Source organism: Urocampus carinirostris, chromosome 2, assembly GCF_059441175.1.
Source record: "Urocampus carinirostris isolate Australia breed hairy pipefish chromosome 2, RoL_Ucar_1.0, whole genome shotgun sequence".
Classification (NCBI taxonomy): Eukaryota; Metazoa; Chordata; class Actinopteri; order Syngnathiformes; family Syngnathidae; genus Urocampus; species Urocampus carinirostris.
In genome coordinates this window covers 229,891-240,000 of record NC_142350.1, presented here as the reverse complement: position 1 = coordinate 240,000, position 10,110 = coordinate 229,891, and the positions used below count along the sequence as shown (strand labels likewise).

Sequence of the window (10,110 nt, the reverse complement as noted above, 5' to 3'; positions counted from 1 at the left end):
ATGGGGGGGTTTGGTTACCTAATGACTCCAAACACAGCACTTGGGTCTAAAATGGCGGCGCCGTGTTCGGCTGCGGCTACATCGGCTTGCTAGAGTTTAACTGTGCGGGTCAGTTGTATCGACATTTTGTTCTGCGTGCATGGTTACAAAGAATGACAATAAAAGTAAATTTTATTTGAATTCTATTCGATTCTTACCTTTCCTGACATTCAAAAGCGATGTCTTACTCTGGCTGCAGAGCACTAATATCCCCGCAAACCTGTTGACGTTTTTTGCGGCGCAGTTTTTTGCTCTTCTTTCTTTGTTTACGTGATGTAATTTCGGATCATAACAACATTCAATATTGTGACTACCATATAGTTAGTGATTACAAATATAGTATCAACTAAGCGTCGAAAGAAAGTGTGATTGAGGTCTGAGTCGCTAAACAAGTGAGTCTTTTTTGACAGCACCCGACACGAGTCGTTCACCAACAAAATATCTCTATGGCTTTTGGAAGTGGATAAAGGGAGCCTGCTTCACACCAATAAACAGCTGGTTCCCTCCGAGACACCTTTTTTTCCCTGTGATTGGTCAATATGCATTTTGGGGGATTTTGTGTTGTTAACTCTTAATTTGTTGAGCATAAAAAAGGTCAAACTCTGTTTTGTGTTTTATATTTTTTGTAAATGTATCAATATGTTATTATTATTATGTTATTATTATATTTCCTGTTTTTTTCCAGTGTTTATGTGTTTATATAAAAATGTAGCGTTCATTATTTTTCTTCTTTTATCTTTCTTTTTCCTCTCATTTTGAAAATGTTCCCCCTTTTTAAGAAATTCCGTGCATACTATTACATAATAACTGGTAATGTAGAGATTGAAGCAACAAAAACAACCTAAAGAGCTGTTTAGTGAGCTGAGCAGATAAAATAATGGTATTCTAAAAAATGGTCTGAATTTGCATCTCTTCAAGTAAACTCCGGTCAAAGACGTCACTGTGGTTTTTTATATTTGCTCAGTGGTTTTCAAATACGGGGTCCGGCCGGGCACAGCCCGAAGGGACAACGTGAGACCCTCTTCCCATGGGCTCACCACCTGTAGGAGGGGCCAAAGGGGTTAGGTGCGCAGAGAGCTGGGTAGCGGCCAAGGGAGGGGTCCTTGGCGCGACAATCCCAGTTACAGAAACTGGCTTTTGGGACATGGAAAGTTACCTCTCTGGCAGGGATGGAGCCCGAGTTGGTGCGTGAGGTTGAGAAATTCTGACTAGATATAGTCAGACTCACCTCCACGCACGGCTTGGGCTCTGGTACAAGTCCTCTCGAGAGGGGTTGGACTCTCTTCCACTCTGGAGTTGCCCATGGTGAGAGGCGCAGAACCGATGTGGGCATACTAGTTGCTCCACTGCTCGGCGCCTGTACGTTGGGGTTCACCCCAGTAGACGAGAGGGTAGCCTCCCTCCACCTTCGGGTGGGGGGACGGGTCCTGACTGTTGTTTGTGCTTATGCACCTAAAAGCAGTTTAGAGTACACACCCTTCTTGGAGTCCTTAGAGGGTGTGCTTGAGAGCGCGCCCCCTGGGGACTCCCTCGTACTGCTGGGAGACTTCAATGCTCACGTGGGCAATGACAGTGAGACTTGGAGGGGCGTGATTGGGAAGAACGGCCCCCCTGACCTGAACCCGAGTGGTGTCTCTCGTTATTGGACTTCTGTGCCCGGCATGGTTTGTCCATAACGAACACCATGTTCGCACATATGGGTTTCCATATGTGCACTTGGCACCAGGATACCCTAGGCCGTAATTCGATGATTGACTTTGTCGTCGTTTCGTCGGACCTGCGGCCGCATGTTCTGGACACTCGGGTGAAGAGAGGGGCGGAGCTGTCAACTGATCACCACCTGGTGGTGAGTTGGCTTCGATGGTGGGGGGAGATGCCGGTCCGACCCGGCAGACCCAAGCGTGTTGTGAGGGTCTGTTGGGAATGGCAGAATCTCCTGTCAGAAGAAGTTTCAATTTGCACCTCCGGCAGAACTGCTCTCTGAAAATGTCAATGTCCCGAGGTAGGCGGGGGACATTGTGTCCGAGTGGACCATGTTCCGCACCTCCATTGTCGAAGCGGCTGACCGGAGCTGTGGCCGCAAGGTAGTCGGTGCCTGCCGCGGCGGCAACCCTCAGACCCGTTGGTGGTCACTGGCGGTGAGGGATGCCGTCAAGCTGAAGAAAAAGTCTTATCGGGCCTTCCTGGCCTGTGGGACTTTGGAAGCAGCTGGCAGGTATTGGCTGGCCAAGCGGAATGCGGCTTCGGCAGTTTCCAAGGCAAAAACTCGGGCATGAGATGAGTTTGACAAGCCATGGAAGCCGACTTTTGAACGGCTTTGAGGAAATTCTGGCCCACCATCCGACGTCTTAGGGGGGGAAGCGGTGTGCCATCGACACTGTGTATAGTGTCGATAGGGCGCTGCTGACCTCGACCCGGGACGTTGTGAATCAGTGGGCGGAGTACTTCGAAGACCTCCTCAATCCCAGCGACACGTCTTCCTCTGGGGAAGCAGAGCTGGAGGACTCTGAGTTGGGCTCTCGCATCTATGGGGTTGAATTCACTGAGGTGGTCAAAAAGCTCCTCGTTGGCAGGGCCCCAGGGGGCGATGAGATCCGCCCAGAGTTCATTAAGGCTCTGAAACATCGCTTGGACATCGGGGACAGTGCTGCTGGACTGGCAGACTGGGGTGGTGGTTCCCCACTTTGAGAAGGGGGACCAGAGAGTGTGTTCTAACTACAGGGGAATCACACTTCTCAGCCTCCCTGATAAGGTCTATTCAGGGGTACTGGAGAGGAGGGTCCGCCAGGAGGTCGAATCTCAGATTCAGGAGAAACAGTGTGGTTTTTGTCCTGGCCGTGGAACACTGGACCAGCTCTACACACTCTGCAGGGTCTTTGAGGGTGCATGGGAGTTTGCCTGTCCGGTCTACATATGTTTTGTGGACTAGGAGAAGGCATTAGACCGTGTTCCTTGGGAGGCCCTGTGGGGGGGTGCTTCGGGAGTATGGGGTACCGCACAGTCTTATCCGGGGTGTGCGGTCCCTGTATGCCCGGTGCCAGAGTCTGGTCTGCATTGCCGGCAGTAAGTCACATTTGTTCCCAGTGAGGGTTGGACTCCGCCAGGGCTGCCCTTTGTCACCGATTCTGTGCATAACTTTTATGGACAGAATTTCTAGGCGCAGCCTTGGTGGGGATAGAGTCCGGTTTGGGGGCCTCAGCATTGTGTCACTGCTTTTTGCAGATGACGTGGTGCTGTTGGCTTCCTCAGACCGTGATCTTCAGCTCTCGCTGGAGCGATTTGTAGCCGAGTGTGAAGCGGCCGGGATGAGGATCAGCAGGTGGAGGAGTTCAAGTATCTTGGGATCTTGTTCACGAGTGAGGATAGGATGGAACGGGAGATCGACAGACGGGTTGGTGAAGCGTCTGCCGTCATTTGGACCCTGTACCGGTCCGTCGTGGTGAAGAGGGAGCTGAGCCAAAAGGCAAAGCTCTTGATCTACCGGTCAATCTACGTTCCTACCCTCACCTAGGGTCATGAACTTTGGGTCATGACCGAAGGAACACGATCCCCGATACAAGTGGCCGAAATGAGTTTCCTCCGCAGGGTGTCTGGGTTCTCCCTTAGAGATAAGGTGAGAAGCTCAGACATCCGGGAGGGACTTTGTGTAGAGCCACTGCTTCTCCGCATTGAGAGGAGCCAGTTGAGGTGGCTCGGGCATCTGATAAGGATGCCTCCTAGACGCCTCCCTCGGGAGGTGTTCCAGGCATGTTCCACCGGCAGGAGGCCCCGGGGGCGACCCAGGACACGCTGGAGAAACTTTGGCTGCGTCCCATTCTTCGCACTTTCACTCGCTATGTGCCCTAGTCACTCGGTTTGCGCGTTCACGTGAAAATGGGGTGTGTCCCGATACTCTCAAGACCGAGGCAGAAGTGCCCTCAAACCATGTCGTAACCACTTCAAGACCGAGGGGGCTCTCGACCTCACTTGGCGGCGAAGTGACTACCCAGAAGGCTTAACGAATTCTCAATATCAACAAACATGCCCGAAAAGGAACCGCACAAATGTAAGTAGTTTTCCACAACCACGCATGTATTTGCAACAAAATGTATTGAGATATCTTAGTTAGACGTAAATGCAATAGAAAATCGTATTTTCGCGTTAAAACACGAACATTGCAAAATCGCTACTTTACGAAGTGCACTAATCTACCAAGGGAGCTGGCAAAAAAAAAATCTTCACGCTACAAACTGTAAAGTAGGATAACTGCAGAAAATCACGGTTCAGCCCATCCCTGTTTTTATCTTAAACGAGTCGTGCTTTTACATTTACATGGCCAGTCGCTAAAGGAGCATAGTCAGAATACCGTTCTGGACATAGCGCTTGTTTACTGCACACAATTTCGGGTCTCGTGTTTTATTTACAATATGATTCTTTCATGTGAGATCAGAATGCATTAGTTTTCATCATGCATTATGAGTAATGTCTCCGAATCTCTCGTGGAAATACAGTTGAAACAAACTACTATCACATAGTCCACTGCCTTCTCTGTAAACACATATTAAGTAAACTAATTACCTTCTCAAAATGTTGTCCAAATGTGGAGACAACTCTAAAGCATATGTGATGCTGGCCAATAGAAGGTTCATACAGCCATAAGAATAACATGTCATTTTTTTGTATCTATTCACTATCAAATAATTATCCAGAACACATCCTATAATTTCCTGTCTCATATCAACTTGTTGAGCATCCTATACACAGTTGTTTTTGTACAATACATAATAATAATAATAATAATAATAATACATCAGCATTAAGTAATTCTTGTTTTTTCCACTTAACCTAAAGGCCACTGTAGAACGTCCCGTGGAAGAGCTGGTCACCATCACAGCTACCACGCCATCCACACCACCGGGCACGTCGTTGGCACCTTCTAATCAGGCGCCAAACCCCAAATCACCCAGAAAAAAAAGGAAGCACGATACACTCCTTGACTTTTTGAAAGCGGAGTCTGCCGGAGCGAGGAAAAGGCTCGAAGAAACTGTGGCCAAAACTGAGCGGTTCCCGTCCTTTTTGGGAAGCTCGTGGACAAATTTCCAGAACAGTGACATCTCTGCAATGTTTCCCTTTGTTTTATAAAAGGAATTTTTTTTTTATTATTAAGAACTCAATGAAGTTCCAGTTTGTGTTTCCAGCTTTATGGAAGTATTGGTATATTTTTGTTAAAATTTGTGACACATTATTTATTTACTATTATGTATTTTGGCCCAATGTGAGTTTGTTTTTCTGAAAGTAAACTATTATTTAAGCTGGAGTGATTTGTAGTTGTTTTCTGTCCAACAGTCACATAGTTCACACACAGTATCTCACATCATTATGAAATAAACCACCAAGGTGTTACTCAAAATGAAGATGTTTATTGAATAGTAATGCAGAAAAGCACATAATGCAAATGTGGGTCTGACTTCCAGAGCCTAAAATATGGCTTTTGGGCAATTTATTCCATATTAACTGTGGACAATTCTTTGTACGGTGGACCTGGGAACCCTGAAGACCCGTGACACCACACGGTAGGACAGAGCGTGGACCAGCCAGTACACGTAGATCAAGACCTCCAGCCATGGCCCTGTTCCCTCTTTAGCAGCTCCTGCAGGGCCCACATAACCTTCTTGCTCAACCTTAAGTCCTGAATGAGTTCTGACTCCACATCCAACCATAAGCACAGGATGGGAACATTCCTGTCCAACCTGTCCACGCTTATGGGACAGCCACTCTGGAACACAATAGATAACAAATCAATTTAGACATAAATGTGGGCATAGAAAAGAAAAAGACCGCTTTAACTGTGATGTAAGCATCATGAAAAAATGTTGAAATTACCTTTTTATATTCAATGACAACTCTTTTGAATTAAATTCCTTATGAACTAAGGTTTTTGGGTCGTACAGGGAAGTTTGGTGACGATATTATGTCAGCTAAAGGGTCAGGTGGACTGTTCTTGTGTTTGTTTACGTTTCGTCATGTCACAGATTCAAGACCCCTACAATATGTCATAAAATGGCATTAAGATACTAATAAGTAGATTGCCATTTATGTCTACACAAACTAGGGTATTATGTGAACGTGCATTGTATGTTAACTTTTACTGTATTTGACCGAACGGGTCATTTTTTTTAATGAGTGTACGTACCTTGTAAAGATGAATCAGCACTACATAGCGCCGAAGCTGTCTTCAGTATAGCACATTTCTCCTCCGTTGATTGGAGACACAGAAAAGATGAAGAGCTTTCAGGCAATCGGTAATAACACAGCAGTCGCGGACATTTTTAACGTTGCACGAACTCTCCAACTGACACACTACAGGTTGAGACTCGAGTTGTTTACATGTGACGTAGACCAATACGTCACTGAGGTCTACAGCCAATTATTATTACCGCCATCTCCTGGACAGGGGTGGAACCTTGCAAGTCTTGTTCAAACCATCTCCACTATGCACTCCACTCGCGGAGGGCACTCCTCTATCGAGGGACCTCACTGGAGGGTCCTCAGGGCCGAGTGAGAGAAATGGGATTGGGCCCATGTCTCTCGGCTGGCTTGGGAATGCCTCGGGATCCCGTCGGATGAGCTGGAGGAGGTGGCTGGGGATAGGGACGTCTGGGCTTCCCTTTTAAGGCTGCTGCCCCCGCGACCCGACCTCGGATAAGATAATGGATGGATGGATGGATGGATGGATGGATGGATGGATGGATGGATGGATGGATGGATGGATGGATGGGTTTTCAAAAATAATTTGACATGAAACTTTTTTTTAACTTAACAGAAAAAGTTACCTTTCCTGGTAACTACATACTTTTACTATTGAGTAATTAATTTTTAACTTAGTTACTTTTTGGAGGAAGTTGTGAGAAACTATAACTAACTACTCTTTTAAACTTACATGCCCAAAACTAGTAATGGTTTGAAAACGAGGTGCAGGCAATACAAAATACTGCGAACAAGGATACTGACGTCTTTACGTTCGGTGAAGACAGGGCTGGAAGGAGAAAAGTGTGCTTTGTGCATAGCTCCACCTACGCGTACTGCTCACCCACTCTAATTGCTCTGTGTACTTTGCTGGCATTTCTGAATTTTCATTTTTCTTCTGTGGGTTTTTGTCATCAAGTATCTCAATAGTTAACATATTTTTTTAATGAGCATCCATATAAAAAGATTCTTTAGCAATGTTGAAATGGGAAGAGGGTGTCGAACCCAAGACAATAATATCGATCCAATATAAGTACTCACCCAGTATGGATAATATCGATTATTGGAATGATCCGCACACCTTTACTAATGTGTAGCCAAGATTAGCTTCAGAAATGTTGGTGACCCCTAGCTTTGATGATAATTAGTTCCAGTGCTTTCTCTTGTCTTGCTGAGGCATTTGGCATTTTACCTATACCTGCCAAACCATCCATGAACTTTGGTACAAGTTTCAGTTGTGCATATAGGCAGTAAAATCTTTTAACAGAAAGGTTTGATTTCATTATGAACGCAGTGTTTCCCCTGCCTGCGTCTTTAAGATAAACCCCACCGACAAAGACTTCATACCTTCTCCGTTGCCCCTGGCCCTGGCTGAATTGATTTCAGTAATAAAGTCACAATCTTGACGCACTATACGAATGCCCTTTAATTCTTGACGGTTACAGTGCCAAGGGCGTGTTTGTTTAGGGCTTTAGTTACGCTCTTGCGGCGGAGCTTTGCATACTGGCTGCCATGGTGAATCACACCAGAAGACATTGATAAAAGCTTTGAAATGCCAAAAGCTCTCAGGGTGGTTTTCTGGGTGGCATTTAAAGTGTCCAACTGTAAATTTATGGGTTGCACTGCTACTACGTGTTATCATGAAAAGGATTGCTGAAGAAAACACGGACATTTGAGGACAATGAAGGCAAAGATCACTCTAAATTCCAACCAAGCGTCTGGAGTGACAATAATGTAAACCATCTTGTTTGTGTACGGACCCTGACAGATTTTAGCTTACAAATCCTTTTTATAAGTGGCTGGGTTCACACTTCATGGCAGCATCTTATCCGTGAAGAATGTGTAATGCAGAGGTACAGTAGGTAACCCAGTTCTTGAAGGCTGCATGTTTTGTTCTTTTCTTTTTCAAATGAGGTGACACAAATTTATCAGCTATATATTGTTTGCAGGAGCTTGTTCATGATCCTGGTGATTGCAATCACTGGAGTTTAAGAAGAGAGACCTCCAACAGGCAGGAGATGCAGCCCTTGAGGACTGAGCTGCCCATCTCTGATGTAGTAGAAGCTTGATTAAGACATTCTCAGAATTCAATCTGCTAATCCACTCATTTGTTATAATATGTATGTAAATATCTTTGGGGCATTTTAGCTTGTATTGGACAGGAGACTAATAATAATACTCACAAAATCACAAGGACGAACAAACTGAACATCTCACGTGTTTAAGAATAAAACCCTCCTGAATTAAAGTTACTAAGGCAGCGTTGGCATGTAAATATGGCCAATGTCCGTCCAGTAGCTACAAAGAAAAGTCGGCTTGTGTACTTTATACTGAAACTTGAATGCAACTGCAATTACGCATACAAAAATGTGTAATTTAAATCACTTGACCTGTTCCAGAAAATTGGATCATAAGTAAATCCATCGTCGTTGATCCTCAACAAAAACAGGGTTCCAAATTTCCCACTTGTACTGGATAACGTCCTCTTTGTTTGCCTGGAAATATGGCGGTTAGTACAGCCTCAAACTATGCACAAATTAACAATCTTATTGTACGTCTTTCTCCAAGTTGGGTTAAGCACTGCGCTTGTTTTTGCCCAAACGTATGTCAAACAAGGGGATTGAAAACCTGCAATGGCATTATTACAGACCCATCGTTTTAGCCCAACATAGTCGAGGAAGTCATGCTGTTTCCCTACACATCTACTCAAGTGTCTTTATTGTAATAGATGTGAATGTAGTGTTTGGTTTACAGCGAGGTAAGACATGGCACTCTGGGATAAACATGTAACAGGGTATATAAAAAAATATTATAACATATTAGGATAGGCAATATTCACAAGACACTGGCCTTTAGTTGAAAGTGCATCAGAAAAATAGTGCATGAAAAATTGTGCAATCACATTAACAGCAGCATAGTGCAAAAATAACCTTAGAAAATACATATGAATATTAATTTTCTCTTGGATTGGCTCCAACACCTTCACGACCGTAGATGAGGATAAGTGGTGCAGAAAATTGTTTGATGAAAATGAAATGATCTGCATTTATATAGCGCTTTTCAAGTCAATGACTTCCCAAAGCGCTTTACAGTGTGCTTCACATTTCCCAATAGCGGCCTTGTATTGCAGCCATGTAAGACGCTAACCTGCTTATTGGATGTATTAGGGGTTCAGTGTCTTACCCAAGGACACTTCGACATGTAACACGGACAAGCCGTAATTCTAACTGGGATCCCTTGATTCCAAGACGAGCGCTCTACCTCCTGAGCTACAGCCACTGATAGATAGATGGATGAACATACATTTTCTATACACATGCAAAATATTTTCCCCATTTTTGTTCAGGGAAGTAGTGGGTTTGGGGAATAAACTGCATATTACTGTTTGTTTTAAGGAACCTGTTGTGTCTGCCAGCATGCAGCAGGTCAAAGAGGTGGTAGCGAGGGTGAGTCAAAAATAAGTTTTTTGGCTCTCCTGCAGTTGCGCAAGTCTGGACTGTCTTCTAGACTGGCCTTGGATAAGCCAATTATTTTCGAGCATTGTTGATAACACTCTGTAAGGTTCTCTTGTCAGCTGCAATGCTCCCAGGATATCACACCGTGATACTATTTTCTAGTATCTTCTCCACTGTGGCTCTGTAGAAGAAAACCAGTAGCTCATTCCAGGTTGTTTTTCTTGAGCACTCTCGGAAATTTGAGTAAAGCTATCCTTCCCTATTACCGCTCTGGTGTTGACAGACCAGGAGAGGTCATTGAAAATTGGGCGTTACAAAGGGGGGCAGTGGTCGTCAGTGCCCGACCGAAGAAAAGTGGATGCAGTACTGACACACTCATATAATATTGTGT

The 10,110-nt window shown here is 44.9% G+C and overlaps 2 long non-coding RNA genes across 3 annotated transcripts in view; one reads left to right on the top strand and one right to left on the bottom strand.

The window, feature by feature from the left end:
• The window catches only part of LOC148370544 (uncharacterized), a 10,341-nt gene extending 5,006 nt beyond the window's left edge, over positions 1-5,335 (top strand). The window contains exons 1-2 of one of the 2 annotated variants that reach the window (XR_015849597.1): positions 3,845-4,084; positions 4,870-5,335. This is a non-coding gene — a long non-coding RNA (uncharacterized LOC148370544). Of the gene's footprint in view, positions 1-3,844; positions 4,085-4,869 lie in introns of those variants that run through there. The other variant, XR_015849596.1, reaches the window with a different exon arrangement.
• An 83-nt stretch (positions 5,336-5,418) lies between these two features.
• Positions 5,419-6,321, bottom strand: LOC148370543 (uncharacterized). The gene is made up of 2 exons (XR_015849598.1): positions 6,212-6,321; positions 5,419-5,794 (listed from the first exon to the last, which is right to left on the bottom strand). It is a non-coding gene; the product is annotated as an uncharacterized LOC148370543 (long non-coding RNA).
• Between the last annotated feature and the right edge of the window lie 3,789 nt (positions 6,322-10,110).